The sequence below is a fragment of the Microcaecilia unicolor genome, chromosome 6 (genome assembly GCF_901765095.1).
Source record: "Microcaecilia unicolor chromosome 6, aMicUni1.1, whole genome shotgun sequence".
Classification (NCBI taxonomy): domain Eukaryota; kingdom Metazoa; phylum Chordata; class Amphibia; order Gymnophiona; family Siphonopidae; genus Microcaecilia; species Microcaecilia unicolor.
In genome coordinates, this window is record NC_044036.1 from 234796400 (window position 1) to 234823629 (window position 27230).

Consider the following 27230-nt stretch of genomic DNA (forward strand, 5'->3'; position numbering starts at 1 on the left):
TACCCCAAGGAATTTAGGGCCCAATATTCAAACTGATTTAACTAAACAGGAGAGGCTCCTGCCTGGTTAAATGGTGCTGAGCAGTTCAGGAGGGGATATTCAACAGTACTTAACTAGGCAGTGCCACTAAATATCTCCTCTGGCTACCACAGCATTGATCAGGCAGTGCCAGGGAAGTCTGAGGATGGAGTCTGGGCAGAGCCAAGAGTTACATGGACAGCACTTGATATTTAGTGCCAGTGCCCACATAATCAACTGGGTAATTAGGACCACTTAAATAGCAATCCTGTTTTTGCCCGGTTACTTATACGGGTATGGCACTGAATATTGGCTGCACCTGCATAACTTCCAGGTACCACCACTGCTCTGGATATTCAGTGCCAGGGCCCAGATATGGCCCAGCACTGAATCTTTGGGTCTGAATTAGCTAGTAGCAGTCAGTCTATTAGATTGTAAGCTCTTTGAGCAGGGACTGTCTTTCTTCTGTGTTTGTACAGCGCTGCGTACACTTTGTAGCGCTCTAGAAATGTTAAATAGTAGTAGTAGTAGTGTTCATAAAAACACTGAGCATGATATTTTAAATGACTTAAATGGTTAGGAGAGGCTCCTGGAATCTTAGTGCGCACCTGTGCGCAGCGATAAATGGTAGTGATCTGATCTGCACTAAGCACTCCGGATCACTGGACCTCGAACCCTCCTGGAAGCATGTTCACTCACTGCATACCCTGCCCTAACATGGTAGAAGTCCAAAAGTGGATGCTCTTGATGGCTGAGCTTAAGGGCCAACTTCAGTAAGACGTCTAGCTCCCTAACACAAACCCTCAAGGGCACAAATTGGGTTAATACTGAAACCATAGACACGTCAAAACACCTAATTCACTCTCTACCTGCAACAGCATATGGGCTGACTTAAGTACCTTAGCCCGCCACTAGACAGGATTTCCCTCAACACCAAGGTTGCGATCCTTTCGATCCACAGCTTCCTATTCATCCTTACCCCATCTCTGTGTCCTTTAAACATGCGGTGGCCTTTCCTGATATGCCTGACTCATGTCCACTGTCAGCAGCAATGCACATGACCACAGCATACCCGGCAAGATTCCTCCAGGAAGCTGAGCTGAAGAAAACAGCTGAGCGTGAGGTCTATTTGACTGGGCCAAAATATGGACCCCACCTACCATGACACAACCCCGCCCACTGGACGAGAGCATGCCTCTAAACCTACTCATGTTTATTCCTCTCTAGGTCACACTCAGCAACAAAGAACCCGATGTCCCTTAGATTTGCCCAAACATAACCCAAAACCCCCTCAAGACTCTCAACTAACCCCAGCGCCTACCATATATGTCAATGCAAGATCAGTGGGTAACAAGACCCTATTGATTAGAGATCTCCTAGGCTCCTCAGATGTAAGATTCTTATTTATAAGTGAAACATGGCTTGCCAAGGCTGACAGCCCACTTATACCACACCTAACACCACCTGGCTATAACATCTTACACTCCCCAAGACAAAGCAAGAGAGGAGGTGGCCTTGCTCTCATACACAAAAGTTTCCTTCACACCTCACATGTCAATTCATATCTCTCCCCTGAATTTCAATGCATGACGTGCAAATTCGATGACGATTCAAAAATCGCAAGTCAGATTGGCCTATTCCTCATATATCGACCCCTGGTCAAAGGCAGAACACAAGTTAATTGAAATTAATTCGGCCACATTGTCACAATTCTCGAATAGTCATTCTAGGCGATCTCAATCTACAGCTAGATGTGTCTCTGCATCACTTGCTGTATGATGAAGAGCACAATGGACAAGCCCCTCAGGTATATGTAGATGGATGTACCTTTCAGAGAGACAGTGATAAAAAAGAAGTGGCCAGAGTTGGCATGGTTTGGGATATTGTGGTCCATCAAGAACAACTGAAACTTCAACTGGTACATAAAACCAACCAGTATGCCGAAACTGCCACCGCGCTTGTGGCCATGCAGTCCGCTATTAGGAAAAAAGTCAAAACTCATCATCTGCACTGATTCCGATTATGTCCGCCATATGTTTGTGTCTCACCTGACCATCTGGAAGACCAATGGCATGCTCAACTCAAAAGGGAAACCTGTTGTGAATGGGGACCTCATCTTGGCCTTGGACCAATTGGTTCAGGATAATGACGTGGTTGTCTATTAGAAAAGGTAACAGGGCATGCCAGAGTAAACCACTCAGAGTAGGGAATGACCTAGCTGATCAGATAGCAAAAGAAGGTGCTTCATCAGGGGAACCTTGGATATGTGACCAGCTTGTATCCACCCCTGTTGCAGTTATCACATGACAGCAGACCAAATTTCTAGCAGACAATCCGGTGCTGCAGTGGTTTGCTGATGAACCCTCATTTGATCTAATACCATGCAACAGGAGGATCCAGTCATTGGGAAGTTCTGCGGATCCCAAGAAGAATCCTATCACTTAAGTGGACATTGAGGCTGATGAGGAGTTAAGAGTATAATATGCCACACAAGGAATGTTTCAAATGGACAAAGGACTGCTTGTGTGGTTAAGCCATGGAGGAATCCATCAGTGGGTAGTCACTCTATATTATCGACAGCTAATGCTACAACATACACATGATGAGCCTTGTGCTGGGCATCGGGGAGGTCGGGTTACCTATGAAACATTAAGACAGGTGGCCTACTGGCCCCATATGTATCAAAACATGAAAGTTTACACCCAAGGCTGTTTGATCTCTGCACCTTTCCATTGGGCTACCCTCAGAAGCAAGGGCATAACTATGCCCTGGTCTGACATACAGATCGACTGGATAGGACTGGTGGTTTGGTGGAAATCAATACATACTTACTGTCTATGCATTCACCAAGTGGATTGAGTGTTAGCCTGTACCTAATTGCACTGCAGAAACAGCTGTTCTTCTCATCAACCATGTATTTAGTTGGTGGAATTTACCTATACGCACCAACTCTGACCAGGGACCCCATTTCACTGGTAAGGTGATTCAACATCTGTGGAAATTTCTAGGCATCGAAAATAGATATAATATTGCTTACCATCTTCAGTCCTCAGGTCAGGTGGAAAGAGTAAACAAAACTGTGGTTGATGTACTTAAGTATGTCTCCACCTCTGGTAAAGATTGGGATATGAAATTACCATTGGTGTTAAAGGCTATCAGATGCACACCTCACCATTCCACAGGCCTGTCACCATTTGAAATGATATGATGATAAGTAGGGAAATGACTCTGCCCATCCACCTACTATATTGAACACAGGTTAACCTCACTAGCGCCACCACTGCCTATGGGTTCATCACCCAATTACACCAACACCTGTAGGCAGCCTATTCCTTTGCACAAAGGAATCTTGAGAGGGCAGCCCGAGGATGAAAATCCTATTACGATCTAAAATATATTGCAAAAGAATATCAAGTTGGTGATAATTACAAGAAAGAGGGAGGTAAATCTTGTAAATTTTTACCTAGCTGGAATGGCCCATACCAAATTGTTGATAAGACCTGTAGCCTATCTACTCTGCATTAGAAAGGCTAGTGATGAGGAAAGTATACTGAAGTGGGTCCATATTAATCAGCTTAGGCCATATCATTCTAGAAAGCTCACTGCCATCCTGGGCAAGGAAGAAAATGAGGAAAATATTGTGCTTGATGAATAACCATTATATTTGTTTTCCAAGGAAGTCGAACCACAGAGACCATAGATCATTGGAAGAAGGAAATTAATGGTAGTCCATAATATCAGGTCCATGTACATCACTAATCCTATTCTATTCTGTCTTGTTCTAGATCACAAACAGAAAACTAGTACCATCATTTCATGATTTAGGCTTACGGCTCCTGTGGAGGGGGTATGTGTGTGGCAAGTTTACATTAATTTACTAATTCTCTGGCCGGTCCCTAGTGTTGTACCGTTAAGGACAGCATTATTGTTGCTTCCCTTGTGGTTTTAGTTTCCTTCAGTTTTGTCCATGTGTGTGATAATTGGTTTTATTTTATGCTATAGTAAATAAACCATGGTTCACTATTTTTGGTTTTGACAATGGCCATTGCATCTTTGGTCTTATGCATTATTTTTGGTTTTATGATTTTGCAACAAATAAATCAAGTCTTGGCTCACTTTTATTTATTTTAGTTACATTTGTACCCCGCGCTTTCCCACTCATGGCAGGCTCAATGCGGCTTACATATACAGGTACTTATTTGTACCTGGGGCAATGGAGGGTTAAGTGACTTGCCCAGAGTCACAAGGAGCTGTGCCTGAAGTGGGAATCAAACTCAGTTCCTCAGGACCAGAGCCCACCACCCTAACCACTAGGCCACTCCTCCACTTTTATACCTTAAGATCTAAAAACATATATGCTTATGTTAAAAACTGTCGTGCACCTTTTGGAAATTCCAATTCAAGTTCAAAATATGCATGCATTTCAAATTTGTTATTATATCCACAACTCGTGGAAACAGATTTGTTCTCCTAACCAAGTATGTACACAAATATCTCCTAAAAAAAGGAGGGCATAAGGTACCAGTTTCCTCTCTACATCACTCATATACAGGATTAGTTAGGTACATAAACACTTTCATACCTGTTTTTCTTAGGAATTATACTGACCTTTTCATTATACATATCTGCTCTTACTTATGATATCTACTACTACTACACAGCGCTGTACACTTGAACATGAAGAGACAGTCCCTGCTCGACAGAGCTTACAATCTAATTAGGACAAACAGGACAAATAAGAGACAAGGGAATTACTAAGGTGGGGTTGATAAAATAAGGGTACTGAACAAGTGAGTAAGGGCTAGGAGTTAAAAGCAGCATCAAAAGGGTGGGCTTTTAGCCTAGATTTGAAGATGGCCAGAGATGGAGCTTGATGTACCGGCTCAGGAAGTCTATTCCAGGCATATGGTGCAGCAAGATAAAAGGAATGGAGTCTGGAGTTAGCAGTGGAGGAGAAGGGCGCAGATAAGAGAGATTTACCCAGTGAACGGAGTTCCCGGAGAGGAATGTAGGGAGAGATGAGAGTGGATTGGTACTGAAGAGCTGTACAGTGAATGCACTTATAAGTCAATAAGAGTAGTTTGAACTGTATGCGGAAATGGATAGGGAGCCAGTGAAGTGACTTGAGGAGAGGGCTAATATGAGCATAGCAACACTGGTGGAATATAAGTTGTGCAGTAGAATTTTGAACAGATTGAAGAGGAGAGAGATGGCTATGTGGGAGACCTGTGAGAAGCAAGTTGCAATAGTCTAAGCGAGAGGTGATAACAGTGTGGATAAGGGTTCTGGTAGTGTGCTCAGAAAGGAAAGGGTAAATTTTGGTGATATTATAGAGAAAGAAATGGCAGGTTTGAGCAGTCTGCTGAATATGTGCAGAGAAGAAGAGAGGAGTCAAAGATGACCCCAAGGTTATGAGCTGATGAGACAGGGAGGATGAGAGTGTTATCCACAGAAATAGAGAATGGGGGAAGAGGAGAGGTTGGTTTAGGGGGAAAGATAAGAAGCTCAGTCTTGGTCATGTTTCGTTTCAGATGGCGGTGAGACATCCAGACAGCAATGTCAGACAGGCAGGCTGATACTTTGACCTGGATTCCTGCTGAGGTTTCTGGTGTGGAGACGTAGATCTGGGAGTCATCAGTGTAAAGATGATACTGAAAACCATGGGATGAGATCAGAGTACCAAGGGAAGAAGTATAGATGGAGAAAAGAAAAGGTCCCAGGACAGATCCCTGAGGTACACCAACTGACAGTGGGATAGAAGTGGAGGAGGATCTACCAGAGTATACACTAAAAGTGCGATGGGAGAGCTAAGAAGAAAACCAGGAAAGAACAGAGCCCTGAAATCCAAGTGAGGACAGCGTATCAAGCAGTAGGCTGTGATCAACAGGGTCAAAAGCAGCAGATACATCGAGAAGGATGAGGATAGAATAGAGACCTATGGATCTGGCCAGGAACAGGTCATTGGAGACTTTAGCAAGCGCTGTTTCAGTTGAATGAAGAGGGCAAAAGCCAGATTGAAGTGGATCAAGAATAGCTTGAGATGAAAAAGTCAAGACAACGGTGGTTAATAGCACGTTCAAGTATCTTGGATAGGAAAGGGAGATGGGGCAATAGTTGGAAGGACAGGTAGGGTCCAATGAAGGTTTTTTTTAGGAGTGGTGTGACTACAGCATGTTTGAAGGCATCAGGAACAGTCGCAGTGGAAAGTGAAAGATTGAGGATATGACAGATAAAATGGATGACAGTAGGAGAGATAGTGTTAACTAGATGGGTAGGAATAGGATCAGAGGAACAGGTAGTTAGTTTTGAGGAGGAAAGAAGATGTGCAGTTTCCTCTTCAGTGATTTCAGAAAAGGAAGAAAATGAGGCAGGGGTTGCAGGGTTGAGAAAATGGACTAAGGGAAGGAGAGGTGGAGGTGACTGGTTGAGAATTCAAGTTTAATCTTGTGAACCATATCATGAAAATACTCAGCCAGAGTCTGGGGAGAAAGTGAAGGGGGAGTTGGAGGTGAAGGCACTTTGAGGAGAGAGTTCAGTGTGGCAAAGTGACGTCGAGGGTTTGAGCCAGGAGAATTTGTCAACTGGATGTAATAGTCCTGTTTGGCAAGCAAAAGAGCAGACTGGAAAGTCAGCAAGAATTTAAAATGTATGAAGTCAGCATGGGCATGAGATTTTAGCCAAAGGCGTTCAGCAGAGCGGGCACAGGAACGTAAGTAGTGGATTCTAGAGATCAGCCAAAGCTGGTGTTTGGAACACCTTACAGAACAGAGAATGGGAGGAGCAAGAGTATCCAGAGCAGAGGAGAGAATAGTATTATAAGAAGAGACAGCCTTATTGACAGACTTGGATAACATAGTGGTAGAGAAGAGATTTGAAACATTGGAGGACAGAGTAGAAGGGTCAATGTATTGGTTAAGATTGGACGGGACTGGGGAGGAGGGTGTTTAAGTGTAAAAGTTATCAGATGATGGTCCGAGAGGGGAAAAGCTGAGGCACAGAAACTGAAGACTGAGCAGTTTAAGAAGAGGATATGATCAAGACAGTGGCCATTCTGGTGAGTAGGGGTAGTGGAGCATAGTTGAAGACTGAAAGAGGATGTTAAACTGAGAAGCATAAGAGTCAGAGGGATCATTAGCATGAATGTTGAAATCCCCAAGAATGAGCGAAGGAGATGAAGGTTCAAGAAAGAAGGAAAGCCAGGCATCAAAGTCAGTGAGAAAGGAAGAAAGGGACTTACCAGGGGGTCGATAAATGACTGCTACTCTGAGAGGCAGAGGAGTGAATAGACGGATGGAGTGGACTTCGAAGGAAGAAAAGCAGTGAGACTGAGGTGGAAGAAGAGGTTGAAATCTACAAGAGGGTGAAACTAGTAGCCTGACACCACCTCTGTGGCCAACTGGGTGAGGAGTATGGAAGAAAAGATAACCTCCATAGCATAGGGCTGCGATTGAAGCAGAGTCTTCAGAGTAAAGCCAAGTTTCAGTTAGGGCAAGCAGATGGAGAGTTTGGGAGATAAAGAAGTCATGGATGTAGGAAAGTTTGTTGCAGACAAGCGGGCATTCCACAGAGCGCAAGAGAAAGGCAGGGAAGGAGGGGGGAGGAGAGGAACAGAAATTAGATTGGAGATATCACGGTGTGACCTGCACAAATAGGATGAGAGCTGATGTGGAGGACCAGGATTGGGATTAATGTCCCCAGCGGAGAGCAGAAGAAGGAGTAAGAGAGTACGGAGAAGAGTAGGAGAGGTACGACGACAGCAACGAAGGCGAGATGTACTCCCATAGAAAGGAGATGGATGAATAGAAGGAAGGAAATGTTTAAGGTTGAGAGCTGAGAAAAAGGAAGAGGAAAAAAGAGATGGTGAGATGATCAATACAGATGGTGGACAATGTGTTCCTGCAGTGTACAGTGGTTTAAGATAGAGAAACAAATTAGGAAGGGACAGTGCCAAGAAGAAAAAGTGTACTGGAGCCATAAGTAGTAACTGGGAGAAAAATAGATGTAAAGAGAAAAATGCCCTGCGCCGTTAGGCGCGCGGCACCTAGAGCGGAGGCCCTGAGTGGATCAGTGGACCTGGGAGTCACCCCGGAGAAGGCTGTAAAGGATATGCAGATGAGCTGCAAGTCCTCCACAGCACCTGAAAGCCAGCCGGTGGTAGTGCTGGGCACCTCTCAGCTGAGGAAAGGCTTACCTCCTTTCTTCTGCTGGTTATATTCCCCTCTATGCAGCCTAGCATCCTTCTGGCCACAGCCATCATTTCTTCACCTTCAGATCCTCGGACACTATCACCCCAAGGTTCCTCTCCTGAGTCGAGATTACCAATCTCCCCCCTCCTCTCTGATATCTCTGTTTTTTTTTCTGAGAAGTTCTGAGAGAAAAGAACATTTCTCTGGTAAGAGAACATTATTTTGCTCTGTGCTTTGGGAACTTAAAGATTGGGGTTTAAAGGAGGAATTGTAGGTTATTGATAGGAAGAAAAAAAAGGAAAAAAGCAAACTTTATCAACTAGTCTCTATACGCTTTCTCCCTAGTTATAATACTTGAACTTTGCACCACAGCATTAACAATAGCCTCTAAAAGGCACAGCAGGACTTAGTTCAGTATTCATTCCCACCCTTAGCACAACTCTTCAATTACAGTCATTATTCTAATTAGGATAACAAGAGGAGTGTTTTCATTAGTTTTAATTACATCTTTATTGCTTTTAATTATATTTAGCTAGTTTCTGGGAAGCAAACACTAAATAAATTACACATTATACCATATAATCTTAAGCTTCTTTATATTCATCTAATATCCCTAGTACCTGAAGTAGTTTTAAGATGCAGACAACCGTTCAGCAGCAAGAGGGGTGCTATCCAGTCTTTTGCATTGAGTGTCACATGTATGATTATCTCCCAGTTGGTGAGAGGTTACATGTGTGTGCTAGTTGCAAAGAGCTCCTAGCTCACAGAGAACGAGTCCATTCTCCTGAGGCTAGAGAAGCAGACTTGAAGGAGCTGAGGGATACACAGAGATACATAGAGGAGGCCTACAGCGACGTTGCAGAGAAGTCCCACCTCCAGTCTGGCAGCCCCTGTGCTGCCTTGGAGGAGAGAGGCCTTCTAAATGGAGAGCATCACCCTGGTGAAGCTGGAAATAATCCTTTAGTCAGGACCAGCCCACCAAGGGATGCAATATCCTCTCATAATGAGGATGTGTCTCCAGGAGTTTCTGCCCAGGAGGAAAGGGTTAGTACAGCTGCTGTTGTTGGTGGTGATTTGATTACTAGGCATGTAGATAGCTGGGTGGCTGGTGGACATGAGGATCGCCTGGTGACTGCCTGATGCAAAGGTGGTGGACTTCACATGTTACCTAGATAGGATTTTAGATAGTGCTGGGGAGGAGCCGGCTGTCTCGGTACATGTAGGTATCAATGACAAAGGAAATGTGGGAGGGAGGTTCTGGAAGCCAAATTGAGGATCCTAAGTAGAAAGCTCAAATCCAGATCCTCCAGGGTAGCATTTTCCGAAATGCTCCCCATTCCACATGCAAGGCCCAAGAGACAGGCAGAGCTCCAGAGTATCAATGCATGGATGAGACAATGGTGCAGGGAGGAGGGTTTTAGATTTGTTAGGAACTGGGCAACATCCTGGGGAAGGGGGAGCCTATTCCGAAAGGATGGGCTCCACCTTAATCATGGTGGGACCAGGCTGCTGGAATTGGCATTTAAAAAGGAGATAGAGCAGCTTTTAAACTAGAAACTGGGGGAAGGCCAACAGTTGCTCAAAAGCGCATGGTTCGGAACAAGGTATCTTTCAAATATATCACTAAAACAGGGAAGACAGGGTTTCTTGATAGTGAGGTTGCAAAAGAAACCATAGTAGATCAGGTATCCTGAAATAAAAATCTGACAAAAGATTACAAATTAACACTGTCAACTACTGAGCAAGATGTAAAAGGAACAGTAAACAGTTTGAAATGTCTATATGTGAATGCCAGAAGCCTAAGAAATAAGATGGGAGAGGTAGAACATATTGCACTAACTGAAAAATTAGATATAATAGGCATCTCTGAGACTTGGTAGAAGGAGGATAACCAGTGGGAAACTGTCATACCAGGGTACAAATTATATTGTAGTGATAGGGTAGATCGAATTAGTGGAGAAATAGCATTGTATGTTAAGAAGAACATTGAATCAAATAGACTAAAAATTCTATAGGACATGAAACACATCTTGGAATCCCTATAGATTGAAATTCCATATGTAAAGGGGAACAGGACAGCGATAGGAGTGCACTACCGTCCACTTGGCCAGGATGAAGAGTCAGATGTAGAAATGTTATCAGAAATTAGGGAGGCTAACAAAATGGGGAACAAGATGATAATGGTTAATTTCAATTACCCCGATATTGACTAGACAAATGTAACACCAGTGAAAGCTAGAGAGGTGAAATTCCTTGATGGAATCAAGGACTGCTTTATGGAGCAGCTTCTTCAGGAGCCAACAAGAGGAGGAACAATTCTAGACCTAGTCCTTAGTGGAGTGAATGATCTGGTGGAGGAGGTAATGGTGCTTGGGACTCTTGATAACAGTTCTGGAGTAAGTAAAATAAACACAGGAAATCCAATAAGTTAACATTTAACTTTCAAAAAGGAGACTATGATAAAAAGAGAAAAACAGTGAAAAAAAAAACTTAGAGAAGCAGCTGTGAAGGTCAAAAATTTACATCTGGCGTGGTTGCTGTTCAAAAGTACCATCCTGGAAGCCCAGACCAAATATATTCAGTCTATTAAAAAAGGAAGAAGGAAGCCCAAACGACAGCCAGCATGGATAAAAAGTAAGGTGAATGAAGGTATTAGAGCTAAAAGAAAATCATTCAGAACATGGAAGAAGGATCTGACTGAAAATAATAGGAAACAACATAAAGAATGGCAAATCAAATGCAAAGGATAATGAAGGCAAAGAGAGACTTTTAAAAGAAGTGTACATTGGAAGCAAAAACGCATAGTAAAAACTTTTTTAGGTATATTAAAAGCAAGAAGCTGGCAAAAGAATAGGTTGGACCGCCAGATGACCAAGGGGCACTCAGGGAAGACAAGGCCACAGCGGACAGATTAAATGAATTCTTTGCTTTGGTTTTCACCAAGTAAGATTTGGGACAGATATCGGTACCAGAAATGGTATTCAATGATGGCGAGTCAGAGAAACTGAATCAAATCTCTGTAAACCTGCAAGATGTAATGGGGCAATTTGACAAATTGATGAGTAGCAAATTGCCAGGACCAGATGGTATATATCCCAGAGTACTGATAGAATTGAAAATTGAACTCAAGTGCAGACCTATTGTTAGTAATATTGTGACAAGGCTAGCACCCAGGGCCCCACAGAGAAGCAGCCAATCCCCGAACTACGATCCCCAGAAGCCCTTACAAGAAGGGGAGAGGAGGGTAGCCCCAAAAAGGTGGAGCGGATTTCCAACCCCAGCAGGGGGAGCCCTGGCTCAGAGCAAGGTGAGCCAGTTACTCCCATTCCCACTAGAGGGAGGAGAGATGAAGCTCAGTTCCCTTGGCTGCATCACCAGTATAAAATTCCCCCCAGCTGTGAGAGGGGGAGGGCAGATTTCCTGGAGGCTCCCAGCCACCGGGAGAGGAGACTGATCGAGAGAGAATCCATGGAGTACGAGGAGGGAAAGAGCCTGCCACTGGAGCTTCCCTGGGGGGAAGAGCAAGCTACCGTGGAGTGGGAGAATACAAATGCTGCCCTGTCCAGCGCATGAAGGCAGTGGGGGAGGCCACAGAGATTGCGGTGCTGTGAGTGGGAGGAAAATTGCCAGCCCTGCTCACTACAGGGTCCCCTCTGTGCTGTGAGGAGGACAGGTGAATTGAGTATTGTTTTCATATGACTGTTTGTGAAAGTGTTTGAACTATTGTGATGTACAGACAAGCAGGATGAACTTTTACTGAGCCCTTCTGAGGGAGAGGGGAAGGTAGTGCCAAGGAAGTGGGCCTGAACTGTTAAGGAACTAAATGTTTGCTGGAGGTTTGAACCAGGCCTGAACCATTTTTATAAACTGCATTTTGATGTTGGAAGTGGAACTGAATTGAGAATAAAACACTTTGACAAAGTACCTCATAAAAGACTCCAGAGGAAATTGGAAAGTCATGGGATAAGAGGTAGCGTTCTACTGTGGATTAAAAACTGATTAAAGGATAGAAAACAGAGAGCAGGGTTAAATGATCAGTATTCTCGATGGAGAAGGGTAGTTAGTGGGTTCCTGTCAGGTTCTCAAGGCAGAACCAGAATTTGTGAGCCCTTGGACCACTGCCGAGGAGCGGCAGAGCCAGGCAAGACCACCCTGGAAACGGATACAAGGAAGAGCAGAACTGGAACTCCGGACTGGAGTAGTAACTGAGGCGGGCAAACTATTTCAGGCAGAACAGGAACTGCTTCACCTGTGCTTGACCACCGTTCCTCAGGAGTTGAGCCCCTGAGTGCAGGTGGCCGGCAGGACAGGGCAGGAACTGAAGGCCCAGAGGACCCCCCTCTGGGTCTAGGATACACGAGGGAGGCTTGGCTAGGCACTAGACTAGGACTGAAGGCTGCCACGCTGCCACTAGGCAAGAACACAAGACAGACTAAGCGGACAGGGTAAACACAAAGGCTAGGCTGAAGCAGGGGCTCGGATATACATACAAGCTTGGCAGAAGCAGAGGTTAGGAGGTACATACAAGCTTGACAGACGCAGGGGTCCGGACATACATACAAGCTTGGCTGAAGCGGATTCAGAATATGCAGACAAGCTTGGCAGAAACGGGGTTCAGAATAAGCATGCAAGCTTGGCAGAAATGGGGTTCAGGATATACATGCAAGCTTGGCAGAAACAGGGTTCAGGATATACAGGCAAGCTTGGCAGAAACAGGGTTCAGGATTAACACACAAGCTGGGCAGAAACAGGAAACAGGATATACACATAAGCTGGGCAGAAGCAGGAATCAGGATATACACACAAGCTGGGCAAAGCAGGGCTCAGGCTATACATACAAGCAGAAGCAGGGTTCAGGATGTACATACAATCTAGGTAGAAGCAGGACTCAGGACAAAGACATAAGCTAGTCAGAAGCAGGATTCAGGAGTTGCATACAAGCTAGGCAGAAGCAGGACTCAGGATATACAACCAAGCTGGGCAGAAGCACACAGAGAGTATCTGGGTTCAGACAATAGTTAGAGACAGGCAGCAGGCAGAGAATAAACCAGGAACTAGCAGAGGTCAGGGCAATGGCTGAAGCTCCAGTAGTTAAAACACAGACTGAGAGCACAGCAATGGCTGAAGCTCAATAGCTCCAAACACAGACAGGGATCAAACAAAGGCTGAAGCTTCAGTAGCTCCCAACACAGACAGGGAACACACAAAGGCTGAAGCTTAAGTGGCTCCAAACACAGAGTGGAGCACCAGAAGGACTAGCAGTCCACAGACACAACAAGCAGAAGGGCAAGAGCCCAAAGCAAGGCTATATAGCAGTGCAACAATACACTGACTAACCTGACGACCTTTTGGCAATGCAAAGGCCCTGAATGCCAGTACAGCACTTCCTTATAAATAGGGTTACCATATGGCTCCAGAAAAAGGAGGACGGATTGAGCCAGCCGGGTTTTACTTCCATTGCTTTCAATGGAAAGCAATTGCTTTCAATGGAAGTAATTGCTTTCAATCGAAGTAATTGCCCATTGCTTGCAATGGAAAGCAATGGAAGTAAAACCCGGCTGGCTCAATCCGTCCTCCTTTTTCTGGAGCCATATGGTAACCCTACTTATAAAGGCTCTCACTGATGATGTCACCTACAGCAGGACAGAAGCAGGGAACACACTGACACCAAAGAAAGGCTTGACACACATAGGAAGTGAGCACACAGGAAGGACAGACAGGAGCCATCTTGGAAGCTGGAACAGAACAGGCGGAAGCCATCTTAGATGCTGGCCAGGCAGGAGCCATCTTGGAAGCTGGAACAGAACAAGCGGAAGCCATCTTAGATGCTGGCCAGGCAGGAGCCATCTTGGAAACTGGAACAGTACAGGCGGAAGCCATCTTGGAAGCTGGCCAGGTAGGAGCCATCCCAGAAGCTGCACTTCGAGGGATCAGGTGAGCAAAACAGGAGTCACGACCATGGACGTGACAGTTCCTTAGGTGTCTGTGTTGGGACTGCAGCTTTTTAATATATTTATAAATGGTCTAGATATGGGAATAACTAGTGAGGTAATTAAATTTGCTGATGACACAAAGTAATTCAAAGTTGTTAAACTGCAAGAGGATTGTGAAAAATTGCAAGATGACCTTACGAGACTGCGCATTCAAAGATTTGGATAGCTTCTTAAAATGGACTTTTTTTTTGTTACATTTGTACCCCGCGCTTTCCCACTCATGGCAGGCTCAATGCGGCTTACATGGGGCAATGGAGGGTTAAGTGACTTGCCCAGAGACTTGGGAAGATCCACTGCTTATTTCTAGGATAATTGTCAAAACAAAAACTGTGCCAACACTCTGTCGAGCGTGTAATATATATCAAAATATTTAAACACACATAAATGCAAGTATGTTTTTAACTTCTTTTGGTTTTATCTTACTCTTTAGTATGTAGAGTGGAGTAGTCTCATATATGTCACACGAAAAAAGGTGGTTTTTTCACCCAATGACTGGGTGTATCACCCGTGTGTATGATCTAATCATTGACTTAACCTCCACCACCCTATTCACTTGCTTTTGTATTAATTCATCTTTCTTTAACAAGACGTGGTAAGCAAAATTTATGCAACACTTAACTTGAGCAGGTTGGTGTGCTCGAAACCCCGACAGGTCCCCGTTTCGTGCTAACTTTGTCAAGGGGGAGTCACCAATTCTAAAGTACAAGGAAGAGATGCACCTAGTGATTACTTCCAACAAAACTATACAAAACGTATTAGTAATATTCTTACTTGCATTTATTTAATTAAAATCGCTGGTGGTTTACCCGGTAACTGCCTCAAGTGAATATAGAGTGTTGCTTTATCTGACTCAAGATGGCGTCGGCGTCTTTTTATTGATGAGCAGCCGCGCCCTCTGGTTGAAAAACGTCATAAGACAACACTTCAAGATAAAAGTCTTCAACAACAACTTCTATCTATGCTGATAGCTAATGACAGATTTATGAGTGTCATGAGCATATTGGGTGTAACTCTCTTTGTATCCATAATAAATACAAAGAGCAAAACAGTGGAAAAATTGTAGAAAAAAATTAGAAAAACAAATTAGAAGAAAAAATTTAAAAGAAAAAATTAAACTGTTGAAACAAGTTATTTCTTTAGAAACAAGTTGTTCCATTGGGAAGAGGTTATTTCCTTCGTAAAAAGTTATTGCCTTAGAAAAAAGTTATTGCCTTAGAAAAAACAACTCCACTGAATGTAAGTATTTAAGCCCCTTGGTTCTATGGTGTCCAATGTAAAAATCCAAAATGTTTCACGTTGTAAGATCTTCCTATTTAAATCACCACCTCTGATAGAAGGGATCACTTGTTCAATTACCATACATTTCAGGTCTTCAATAGTATGTTTTTCGGACATCCAATGTTGAACCATGGGTGCTCCCAAATTTTGGGCTAGAATCCGTGACCGATGTTCAATGAGTCTCTCATGTAAGGACCTGGTCGATTTACCAATATAGTATTTGTCACAGGGGCATTTAATGTAATAAATGATGCCCACAGAACGGCATGTGGTTCTGTGCTTCAATGTGTATGTCCTGTCGTTGTAGACAAAATCTGTACCCTCAATGGTCGTGGGGCATGTTTTGCAACGGGGTTTCATGCACTTAAAATGACCTGGATTTACAGTGTTGTCAGTTGGAACAGTAGGTAAAACCGCAGGACTTAAAATTTCCTTTTGTTACAAGATATACTCCCGGTGGGGAGGCCACTGCAGCCATCATCCGACGCCATTGGGACATCATCAGAGCACATCCAGTGTTTTCAAACTTTAACATCAGGACCGCGTTTTCACGCTCTAAAAATCTCAAAGAAATTTTAAGTCCTGCGGTTTTACCTACTGTTCCAACTGACAACACTGTAAATCCAGGTCATTTTAAGTGCATGAAACCCCGTTGCAAAACATGCCCCACGACCATTGAGGGTACAGATTTTGTCTACAACGACAGGACATACACATTGAAGCACAGAACCACATGCCGTTCTGTGGGCATCATTTATTACATTAAATGCCCCTGTGACAAATACTATATTGGTAAATCGACCAGGTCCTTACATGAGAGACTCATTGAACATCGGTCACGGATTCTAGCCCAAAATTTGGGAGCACCCATGGTTCAACATTGGATGTCCGAAAAACATACTATTGAAGACCTGAAATGTATGGTAATTGAACAAGTGATCCCTTCTATCAGAGGTGGTGATTTAAATAGGAAGATCTTACAACGTGAAACATTTTGGATTTTTACATTGGACACCATAGAACCAAGGGGCTTAAATACTTACATTCAGTGGAGTTGTTTTTTCTAAGGCAATAACTTTTTTCTAAGGCAATAACTTTTTACGAAGGAAATAACCTCTTCCCAATGGAACAACTTGTTTCTAAAGAAATAACTTGTTTCAACAGTTTAATTTTTTCTTTTAAATTTTTTCTTCTAATTTGTTTTTCTAATTTTTTCTACAATTTTTCCACTGTTTTGCTCTTTGTATTTATTATGGATACAAAGAGAGTTACACCCAATATGCTCATGACACTCATAAATCTGTCATTAGCTATCAGCATAGATAGAAGTTGTTGTTGAAGACTTTTATCTTGAAGTGTTGTCTTATGACGTTTTTCAACCAGAGGGCGCGGCTGCTCATCAATAAAAAGACGCCGACGCCATCTTGAGTCAGATAAAGCAACACTCTATATGCACTTGAGGCAGTTACCGGGTAAGCCACCAGCGATTTTAATTAAATAAATGCAAGTAAGAATATTACTAATACGTTTTGTATAGTTTTGTTGGAAGTAATCACTAGGTGTATCTCTTCCTTGTACTTTAGAATTGGTGACTCCCCCTTGACAAAGTTAGCACGAAACGGGGACTTGTCGGGGTTTCGAGCACACCAACCTGCTCAAGTTAAGTGTTGCATAAATTTTGCTTACCACGTCTTGTTAAAGAAAGATGAATTAATACAAAAGCAAGTGAATAGGGTGGTGGAGGTTAAGTCAATGATTAGATCATACACACGGGTGATACACCCAGTCATTGGGTGAAAAAAAACACCTTTTTTCGTGTGACATATATGAGACTACTCCACTCTACATACTAAAGAGTAAGATAAAACCAAAAGAAGTTAAAAACATACTTGCATTTATGTGTGTTTAAATATTTCTAGGATAAACAGCATAAAATGTATTGTACTGTTTTGGGATCTTGCCAGGTACTTGTGACCTGGATTGGCCACAAGGGCTTGATGGACCTTCAGTCTGTCCCAATATGTACTTATATGCACCCCAAGTGCAACACTCTGCATTTCTTGGCATTAAATTTTAACTCAAAATACAAAATATACGAAACATATAACCTAACAATTATCCTTACAAATTTTACACAGTACAGGGAGACTGATTGAAACCTTACAAGAGGATAAGGATATTAAACAAAAAGAAAACATTTTTTAGAGACAAGAGAAGCGTCGGGTTTGTTACAGCTTAAGTAAATTAAAATCCGTCGTGGAGACCTATGGAGGCTTAGGTACCCTTGCATTTAAAAAAGAACGAAGTTGTAAAGAATCGAAGAAATGATATGTCTTATTTTCAAAGTAAACTACACACGGCTACCACACCTCCACATTTACAGGGAAATCTAAGCTGAAATTCAGCCCCCAATTGTATCGTCTCTTGTCTCATCATCAAGAATTTTTTCCTCCGCTCCTGTGTAGATCTAGATACATCCGGGAATATTTGAATTCTTTCTCCCATAAATATCACAGAGGAAATTTGTCTTACATATTGTCTCAAGATAGCTTCTTTATCCATGAGGAAGAAAAAGATATTAGCAAAGTAGATCTAAATTCAACCTCTTCTTGTGATTGCTCAAGCAAAGCCGATACATTCAATGTTTCCACTGCACTTTCCACGGGTATATTATCTTTCTCCTTGGTGTTACAAACAGGCAACAAATAAAGTTTTTGTATTGGGGGAAAGTTAGCCTCAGAATAATGAAATACTTCCTTCAGAAATTTATGAAACAAATCTCTCAATGGGGTATATTTAACATAGGGAAAATTCAAAAACCTCAAGTTCAAATTTCTAACCCCATTCTCCAGATTCTCAATCTTCCTATGCACCAGGTCTGCATTTTGGAGCAGCTTATTTTCTTGTTCTTTTAATTGAGGCAATGAGGCCTCACATTGTTTCAAATTTTTTGCTTGGGAAGTCATTTCAGTCTGGAGAGAGTCTATCCTCAAAGCATTTGCATTTGAACTAGAGAAAAAGGTAAGACAAATTTTATTCAACGATTCCATCGCCCCCCACAAAGACTCCAACGTCACCTTTGCTGGCTTCTCCAAGGGTAGGAGTTGCAGTGCTGGTTCGGGTCGTTTTTCCGCCATCTTCTGGGCGGCACGAACTTCTACCAGGATGTTACCCACGCTACTGCTACTCTTGGGTGTGGATGTTTGGCTCGGTTCTTCGCGGGAAACTCCTGCCAGGGGCAGCGCTGCGCCAAAGGAGTTCTCCTTCCCTGACTCCTCAGCTTCGATACCAAGCTGTTGGGCGGGACTTCCTCCCGCGTCGCTTCCTGCCTCACAAGGCAAACGCGGACTTCGTGGGCTAAGTGATATCTCACTCTCCTGACCGAGGCTCCTCTCCACTTCGGTCTGCAGAATGCCCGCTGGTATAACAGGGACTGTAAAGTCTGTAATCGGAGGTTGCCGTCAAGCAAGGTCTGTGGGGGGTAAGGAGAAACCTCCTCGCACTTTTCCTTTCCTTTTAGGTATAATTTTAGGAAAATAACGGAACTAAGTAAAAAAATCTCTGGAGACAGAAACTCCACGTCCTACCCCGATGCCATCTTGGATCAGTCTCCCAATTGTGGCTTCTAACAGCCTTCAGAACTCCCCCTGCAAGATAAATATGTAATCTAATCTCGACTGTGTGTGATGGGCCCTTGATGTGTGAGTGTAGTCCCTCTCCTTCTGCGTGTAGCAGCCGCCATGGATCTACCATCCCCATGGTTCTGCAAAAAGATTCCTAGATCGACGGGCTACCAGACACCCTCCCCGGTGTCCCCCCAGACCTGTCCAATTCTGGGTCCCATACCTGATTCATATCTCCCACCAGTATGATCGGAAGCTGCGTGTATTTCTGACACTTTGCAAGTAGTTGTGAGAAAAAATCCCTTTCCTGCGTTGCTGGCACATATGTGGCTATTATTAGCACCTCCCTCCCTTGCAGACTGATTTTTATTCCTATGTATATGCCCTCTCCATCTTTAAACAATAGCTTCGCGTGGCAGGCCAGAGATCTGTGTAGCAAAACCGCCACTCCTCCTCTCCTTCCTATTCATCCATGTGAATTTCTCCCTCTCCCTTGCATTCCAATCATATTCAGACTTCCCCCTCTCCCTTTCATTCCATTCATGGGCATTTCCCGCTCTCGTCCTCCTATTAAAGTAGAGCCTTTCCCCATCTCCCTGCCCTTTCATTCCATCCATATGCATTTCCTCCCCTCTCTTCCATTCATATACAGCCTTTTCTCTTCTCCCTTCCCTGCCCTTCTGTCCAAGTGCAGCATTTCCCCCTCTCCCCTTTATTATGTAGCCTTTCCCCCTCTCTCTTTCTTGCTCTCCTGTCCAAGTCTAGGCTCTCCAGCAGCTCTGCAGCTTCTTTCCCTCTGCCAGTTCCTGCCCACATGACAACAGGAAGTTGAGACAAAAGAAAGGACACCCGGGCTGCCTAGAGAGAGCCTGATGTAAGCAGTGTCGGCAGCCCAGCAAAGACGGAAGTTTGTAGGGCCTGTGCATGAGGGAATAGACAGAGATGGGAAAGGACGATGCCAGACATGCAGCAGGAGGAAACAGGGAGGGAAGAGGGAAGTATGGAGGTAATGCTCATTTGCCAATTGTGAGGTGGCAAAGGGGGGTAACTATGATTTGGGGGGCATCTGCCCCCCTTTGCACCCCCGTAGCAATGCCTATGCCCTCAGCCATCTCTTCTCCAAGCTGAAGAGCCCTAGCCTCTTTAATTTCCTCATAGGAAGTTGTCCCACCCTCTTTATCATTTTCATTGCACTTCTCTGTACCTTTACTAATTCTGTTATGGTGCTCTTTTTCAAAGCCCATAGACTAACAAAGCTACATAGTAACCTATGGAACTTTGTGCTTTAAAAATGTGCCCCTATATCTTTCTAGTATTGGAGGTGTGGTCATGCCATGAAGCAATACAAAGGTATTATAATATTATCCATTTTGTTCTCCAGTCCCTTCTTAATAATTCCTAACATTCTATTTGCTTTCTTAGCCACCACTGCACACTGAGCAGAGGGTATCAATGTATCATCACTGATGACACCTAAATCCTTTTCCTGAGCGGTGACTCCTAATATAGCTATGGTTCCTCTTCCATACATGCATCATTTTGCACTTGCTCACATTAAATGTAATTTGTCATTTGGATACCCAGTCTCCCAGTCTCATAAGGTCCTCTTGTAATTTTTCACAATCTTCTTGTGATTTAACAACTCTGAATAACTTTGTATCATCAGCAAATTTATCAACTCACTCACTCCCGATTCTAGATCATTTATAAATATGTTTATAAACTACTACTACTACTGCTAATCATTTCTATGGCACTACAAGATGTATGCAGCACTGTACACTTGAAATGTACACAACACGGACCCCTGGGAAACCCCACAGTTTATCCTTCTCCACTGAGAATATCAACCATTTAACCCTACTGTTTTCTAACTTTTATTATTAAACTCTTTTTATTAGAAAGAAACATATAGAACTGCACTACTTGAATAAACATATCAACAGTATCCTCCCCCCTCCCCAGCCCAATAACATTCCACACAAATGAGTACATCAAATTAGTTAGGAAAACAAAAAAAACAACCAAGAACAGTCCAGCTCCCCAGAATGCTAAGAATCGCTTCTGGCATTATATAGAGAGACAAGACCCAAATGATTCCCCCAACATCAAGGAATAAAGTTTAATCCTCCAATACCAGACAGAAGGTGGGTAATATTATAATCAGTAATTTAGAATACATTTCTTCCCTAAAATACAGGATTTACATAGTAACATAAGAATTTATCTCCAGATGTACATAGCCACATGACTCCCATACTACCCAGAAAAACCCCTTCAGCAGAGACTCAGAGATGATAGCCCACTGTAAATATCTAAACAAAGCTGCCCAGAATGCCCTGATTGGATGACACTGCCAAAGGCCATGAAAAAAGGAATTATGCTTCACCTGATATTTCCGGCTATAGGGAGTATCTGTACAGCTCACTAAAAAGGTTCTGTGTTGAGAAAAATAGGCCCTATGAAGAGTGCACTATGAACCAGCCAAGGAATCGGCCAAACAGCATCAAATATACAAAAGGCACGGGACGCCCCAGATCCCGTTCCCACAACTCCACCAACCTGGAGGAGTCCCGAGAGGGCGTACCTTTAGTTAGTTCCCCATAAAACTAAGAAACAGAGACTTGTTCCAATGCATCCCCTGACAAAAAAATCACGCAACTGAACCCCAAACCGAAGGGTCAAACTCTGCCATGGTAAAGAGGCCAAATAATGTGATAACTGCATATAAGCAAACCTATCCACCAAACTTGAACCACATCGTTGCTGCAAGTCAGGGAACATGAGAAAATGTCCCATCCTCCTTTATTAAGTTTTCTAAGAATAAAATGCCATTTACCTGCCATTGCTTAAAGGTACCTGTCGCCATCCCCGCATGAACTCTGCACTGCCCACCAAGGGAAGCAAAATACTATTAGTGGGCATCTGATGCCACCTCGATAACAGCTTCCACCACAAAGCCCACAAGGGGCGAAACAATAAGCTATGATGTATCCCAATGGGCAATCATCCCAAATTGGCATGAAAAAGATAGTTAAAAAGCCAAGGATGAAAAAATGATCTCTCAAGCTCAACAACCATTAAAGGGGCAGTGCTCAGAATCTCTCAAGTGACAAAAGAGACAAGCCTGATTATCTAATTTCAAGTCCAGAACCCCCATATCACCCTGTCTCCAGGAGCCAATCATGGAATTCCACCCTATTTTAGGCTTCCTCCCTCCCCAAAAGAACCATGTCACAAGGTATTGGAGAGCCCGAAGATCTTTACGTAACAAACAGTGGGGCAGAGTCTGTAACATAGAGCCACCATGGGAAGAGCACCATGCAATACAGATTAATTCTTCCCAATAAAGACAGAGGCAAACCATGCCAGTGAGCCAACTGATCCTGGGTATTGCAAAGCAACTTATCCACACTTAATCTACAAAGTGAAAAGTGGACACCCAAGTACCAAAAAGATCCATATGCTCTATGAAGAGGGCCCTGTCGAAGTGGTACAGAGGATGCCAATGCTTCCGATTTGGCCAAATTGAGTTTGAAACCCCAAAAGTCACTATATTCCCGGTAGCTTTCTAGTAATGCGGGAAGATAGAAACGGGGCTCAGGAACACTAGCAGGTCATCCGCAAAGGCTGCCAACTGAAAAACCTGAGTACCAATGAGCACTCCCCAAATCTCAGGGTTGCCTTGAATTTCCCAAAGCAGTGAATCAAGGACAATAGGCATCCTTGGCGTGTACCCCTACAAATAACAAAAGGGATTTACAGCAACCCATTATCATAAATCTACACTTGTGGGTCAGTGTACAATGCCTTCACTGCGTTAACCATCCAGGCCATAAGATGTCAAGACACCGAAGAGGAACCCCCATCCCACCCTATCAAAAGCCTTTTCAGCATCAAAGCTGATGAGTAGACCAGGCGTTTTCAAAGCCACTAAAATCTGTTGCATGTTTTTAGAAATCATGCAATCATAGGTAAAACCCAACTGTTGCTGTGCCACTAATGCAGGCAACACCTCGGCCAGCCTATTGTCCAGAATTTTCGCCAGCAATTTGGCCTCACAAGGTAATAAAGATATTAGGCTGTTGGATTCAGGGCAATCTGGCACCTTCCCAGGCTTCAATAATATCACAATTTGGGCTAAAGTTAACGATGGAGGCAAATGACCGCTCAGAACGATGGTGTTAAAAAAATGGAAGTCAGGATGGGACCATCTCTTCCTTCAAAAATTTATAAAATTCACTCTGTAAGCCTTCTGGGCCCAGTGCTTTCCCAAATGGGCTCTGCTGAATTGCCCACTCAACCTCCTCCACCTTGAAGGGTGCATTAAGCATAGCCTCATCAGAATCCAATAGTTGAGGCAGGTCTATACTTGATAAATGTCTCACTATCCAATTCTAAGCCCTTAGACAGGGAGTAAAGATAAGCAAAGATTTTTTTTTTCAAAATGTCATCAATAGCCTGATCAGTATGTGCCAGTTCTCCCCTAGAATCCCTCAATGCAGCTATTTTACTCGGACCTGCAGTTCACCTAACCAGCCTAGCAAGCAAGCTTCCACTTTTATTTGCAAATTTATATAGATTATATTTATAATACCCTATGGCTTTCTTTGCCCTCTGATGTAGGAGCTCATTCAATGTCTGTTGAGTCTCCAGTAGCTGAGTCCTAAGGTGCATAGAAGGATTAGATTTTACATGAGATTTTATTATTTATAACTTGCCCATATCTAGGGTGAGGTACAATCTATACTCATAAAAATACATAACACATACTACACAAAATTTTACAAACAAAACCCAACTTAATAAACCTCAATGACCATAAACAAAAAGTTCAAAATATCAGCCATATACTTAAACAGCAGAGGTAGAGAAAGCCAGACACATCGGATATCTCTTTAATTTGTGCTTAAATGTCAGCACATAGGTTTCATGCTTCAATCCAGCTGGAAAACGATTCCATTCAAAAGGTCTGGCAATCAAAAAGGACCCTTTCCTTGTCATATCTAAATGAAATTGACTCATAGCAGTTACAATTAGATTTCCAGCATTCATTGTTCGCAACTGTCACGGTTGTGGCCGTGCCCTTATGTCCAGATCTACTGTTTCTTTGTATCTAGCTCTGTGACCTCTCCAGTCTGCCTTTTTTCCTGTTAGCCAAGCCTCGCTTTGGTGTCCCTGAAGCCAAACCTCGCTTTGGTCTCCCTGCTTCTGCTTTATTTCCTACTTGTGACATCATCAGCCTACTCCTTCATAAGGATCCAGAGAGCTTTCCTGAGTTGCCTTTGCAACAGGTCTATTTTCTCCTTTTCTTGTTGTACTGTTTGATTCTGAGAGAACTGGTCTTCTTGTTAAGCTGTGTCTCTGGGCACAGCCTTGAGCCCTGTGTGTGTGGTTTTGGTTTGAATCTGTATGGATTACTTTCCTGTTAAGTTTGCTCTCAAGCAAAGCCCTCTTCTGTTTCCCTGTGTGTGTGTGGTTCTGGTTTAAACCTGAATGGATTACTTCCTTGTTATCTAGGCTCTCCAGCATGTCTGTTCTGTTTCCTTGTGTGGTTTCCCTTGTTACCATTCACTGTTCAGAGAGCCAGTTGTTGCCAGCCCAGCTGCTTTCCTTGATTACTTTGCTTCCCCAGCCTAGCTGCTTTCCTTACCTTGCTTCCATGCAGCTGTGTGTGCTCTGTCTGCTCTGTCTCTGCCTGCCTTTCCTTTCCCTACCTGGCCATGGGTGCTGGCTGAGTTCTGGTAAGAACATTGTTTGTTTTTCCCTTTGCTTTAAACCTTTGACAGCAGTGTAAGCCCTGCTTCTTTCTGATGTGCTTTAGAAGCAGCCCTTCCCTTTAGCCTGCTTTAACTCTTTGTCTGCTGTGTTTGCCTCCTGATTCTTGTGAGCATTGCTCCTTATCTGATTTGTGTATGTAAAGGCAGCTTTCTCTGTTTGCTTGCTTTCCCTTTGTCTCTAGTGTCTGTTATTTGACTCTGTGGCCCAGCCTTGTGCATTTTTATGAGTGGCTTCCCTTTACCCTTGAGTGCTGTGTGGCACAGCCTTGTGTATTCTTATGAGTGGCTTCCCTTTACCTTTGAGTCCTGTGTGGCCAGCCTTGTGTATTCCTATAAGTGGCTTCCCTTTATCCTTGAGTGCTGAGTGGCACAGATTTGTGTATTGTAAGGAGGAGGTAGAGGGAAGGCAGAGAAGAGCTTACAGGGGCAGTAAACGAGGAAAGGAGAAGCACCCTCTGATGGGAAAAGGAGGTAGGAGACTTCTGAGAAGAAAAGAGAACTACAGAGCCCAGCAGCACTTGCAAGGGAGGAGGGAACAAGAGAAACAGCACCACAACTCCCAGCAGGTAGTAGAGTCAGGAGGTGATTGGGAGATGGAGGATAATCAGATGGAGGAGCAGCACCTGGGAGAGAGGGGGGGAAGACTCCATGGAGTGGAAGGAGATTGAACTGGGGGAAGAAAGTCAAAGGAAAGGAGGTGGTGAGGAGCAAATGGAGTTCTTTTGATCAGGACAAAGGAAGGTGTGAAAAGAAAGAAATGGCATAGAGGGAAGCCAGAGCTTTGGGGGCCGCTGAGTGACAGTGCCTAGTGGCGGTCTGATTTCATGGAACTGTAGGGACTAAGTACCTGAAGGAGGTCGGTCTGAACATTTTGTGGGAGGTTGTCAGAGTGCTGGTGTCTGGCAAGCGAGGGTGGTGAAAATGCCTCTACCTCATAGGCAGTAGGAGAAAGGAGAAGAGGAATCGACTGAACCACAGGTTTATCCCAAGTCATTAGCTAATTCTAAAACTGAACTGTTATGGATTTTTGTGTGTGTGAGAAGTGAAACAAGGTGCACAGAGTCTAGCAGCTGTAGTACAACGGGCAGACTGTTTTTCCGCTGATACCGTTGGGGAATAAAATACTCTGCAGGATAAAAATAGTACTGTGAATAATTACAAGTGAGCGGAAGCAGTTCTCCTAAGGTGGTGGATTAGCCCCAATTGTGTGGGTGAAAAAGGACAGCACGGAGAGGTGTCGAGAGGAGAGCGGACAGCACTGAGAGGTGTCGGGTCAAGAGCGGACAGCACGGAGAGGTGCCTGCTGACAGTATTCTTTTGAGTGGCTTCCCACTTCTCCGAGTGCTGTATGGTACAGCCTAGAGTGTTCCTATGCAACATTGCCTCACTCTGCACTACTAACATCTTCCTAGTCTACCTCCAACCAGCATCACAACTATGGAGCTGCTGCACACTGGGGCAATTCTTCTGAACATCTAATCGTGAGTACCCATCCAACACAGCATACTAGCAGCCCTAAGCGAATTGATTCCATAATGAACACTGACAAACTACTCCTAACAATTTACTCCTTATCCTTGATCCACCAAAAAACTAACCACCCCACTCGCTGAAAATAGCATCATACCCATACTACATAACCATCAAAGTCTGACCAGACAGGCCGCACCTCACCAAATTGACAACCACCATAACAAAGGAAGAACACGAACATGCGGACAAACTCAAAACGAGGAAATGAAAGGTCATAGCAAACCCACACTAACAAAGAAACGACAACTGACAAAAATCCACATAACACCAAACATAGTCGTCCCTTACCTAAAAGTTCAAGTGGGTTACATCAATGCCAGATCCGTAGTAAACAAAGAAACAATAATAACAGACTGGATCATATCAGAAAACCTGTTTTTCATCAATGAAATCTGGATCAATGATCAAAAGGGACCTATAATCTTAGACCTATGCCCCCGGGATACAAAATCACTCACTGGACCAGAAAGGAAAAGAGAGGCAGAGGCAATCGATCGTACTTCACCACCGTAACCACTGCTGAGTTCATAACATCCCAACTTGAAATAGCCTCAATTAAAATCCACCACACTACCCTGCTTGACCACTTAAACTGTGTCTTGTTTTATAGACCACCAGGTAATTAGAACGAAGGGCGACTAAAATTATAGCGGGGAAGGGACGACTTCCCTATGAAGAAAGACTAAGGAGGCTAGGGCTTTTCAGCTTGGAGAAGAGACGGCTGAGGGGAGACATGAGTGGAGTGGAACAGGTGGATGTGAAGCGTTTGTTCATGCTTTCCAAAAATACTAGGACTAGGGGGCATGCGATGAAACTACA

At 43.7% G+C, this 27230-nt stretch overlaps 1 protein-coding gene across 2 annotated transcripts in view; it reads right to left on the bottom strand.

The window, feature by feature from the left end:
• The window catches only part of LOC115472397 (ectonucleoside triphosphate diphosphohydrolase 8-like), a 280150-nt gene that overhangs the window by 34841 nt on the left and 218079 nt on the right, over positions 1 to 27230 (bottom strand). The gene's annotated exons all lie outside the window — the stretch shown is intronic.